We start from the raw sequence: 1,675 nt of genomic DNA on the forward strand, positions 1-1,675 counted from the left end.
TCATCTTTAACTTGAAACAATAGTAACTGAGAAATGGACGTGTCCAACATCTTTCATCATCCAGAAAAAGACTAAAATAACTGAACAGTGGTAGGGACAGGGCTTGCTAATGTGACTCTGGGAGAATTTCAAGAGGAAAAGATTTGTAATGAGGATCTTGGAGAAACAAATATATCCTGAAAAGAAATCACTAATATTCCTTTTTTTTTTTAAGACTTGTTGACACTTACAATGTGTTAAATCCCAATACCATGACGGAGAGATGCATAGAAGAGGGTTGCTTTCTTGGTTTTTGAAACTTTTCAAGACTTGTGCAAGGATTGGGAGTCTGGAGAGAGTCAAACATAAATTGAAATATGCTAGAAGAAGAAATGTTTGTAAAATTTTACTGTGAAGTGGCATATTGTTGTTGTTTAGTCGCTAAACCATGTCTGGCATTTTGTAACTCCGTGGACTGCAGCCTGTCAGACTCCTCTGTGCATGAGATTTCTCAGGCAAGAATACTGGAGTGGGTTGTCGTTCCCTCCTGCAGCGGATCTTCCCCATCCAGGGATTGAACCTGCATCTCCTGCATTGCGGGCGGATTCTTTACCACTGAACCACCAGGGAAGCCCTGAAAGTGGTATGTTACCATGGACAGAAGGATAAACAATGGTAAAGAGGAAACAGTTAATAACAGCGACAAGTGAAGACCTACAAATCTGGGAGTTAAAAAACGCTGTAGGAGCAGGACTTCCCTGGTGGTCTGGTGGTTAAGAATGTGCCTTGCCATGCAGGGAATGCTGGTTCAATCCCTGGTCAGGGAACTTTGATCCCACATGCCGAGGGGCTACTAAGCCCAAGTACCACAACTACTGAAGTCCACGTACTGTATAGCACCCATGGTCTGCAATGAGACAAGTGAGCCCAGTGAGAAGGCCATGGCTGTAACTGGAGAGTACCCCACCCCCGCCCTACCCACGATGGCGTATAAAGCTATCTCTGGGATTAACCTTTGTCTTTCGGGATAGCGCTGGAAATTTGTGTCCTGCTTTTAGGCAAACAGTGGAGGACCCAGGGCTTTTATCTTCCCCCCTCCTTCTCAGTTGTGTTCAGCTCAAATGAATTCTGCCCGAGTGGCTTGTCTGGGGGAGGAGGCGTCATGTGGTTCCCTTCAGTAGTCTGCATGCAAGTTGTCTGATTTCATCTTACTCATGGTATGGCATTCACTGACAAACTGGATGGTATCATTTAAAACAGCAAGACAGAATCATGTCCTTTATGAACACAGGTGAAAAATTCTAAACCAGAATGTTGGCAGACCTCACATAGGTCTAGACCCAAAGAATAATAGGTGATAATAAAGTACTATGTATTTCATGAATGAAATTAATGTGAAACTTCAGAAACTGTATCAAGGGACTTCCCTGGTGGTTCAGTGGCTAAAACTCTGCACTCCCATTGCAGAGGCCCAGGTTCAATCTCTAGTCAGGGAACTACATCCCACAAGCTGCAACTAAGATCTGGTACAGAAATTTCATCAGTATAATTAATGATAATAAAAAGTGTAAGACAGAAACCCGTGTAACTACATAGGTATTTGATTAAAAACATAGTTCTTACAAATTAAAAAAAGAAAAGCCTAAGTAAAACAGATACAGAAAAAACCTTCTTAAATATGATAAATGGTATTAAA

The 1,675-nt window shown here is 41.9% G+C and overlaps 1 non-coding gene across 1 annotated transcript; it reads left to right on the plus strand.

The window, feature by feature from the left end:
* The first annotated feature begins 1,403 nt into the window (after positions 1 to 1,403).
* On the plus strand, positions 1,404 to 1,475 carry TRNAG-CCC (transfer RNA glycine (anticodon CCC)). The gene has a single exon. It is a non-coding gene; the product is annotated as a tRNA-Gly (tRNA).
* Positions 1,476 to 1,675: the final 200 nt, after the last annotated feature.

The sequence above is a fragment of the Ovis canadensis genome, chromosome X (assembly GCF_042477335.2).
Source record: "Ovis canadensis isolate MfBH-ARS-UI-01 breed Bighorn chromosome X, ARS-UI_OviCan_v2, whole genome shotgun sequence".
Classification (NCBI taxonomy): Eukaryota; Metazoa; Chordata; class Mammalia; order Artiodactyla; family Bovidae; genus Ovis; species Ovis canadensis.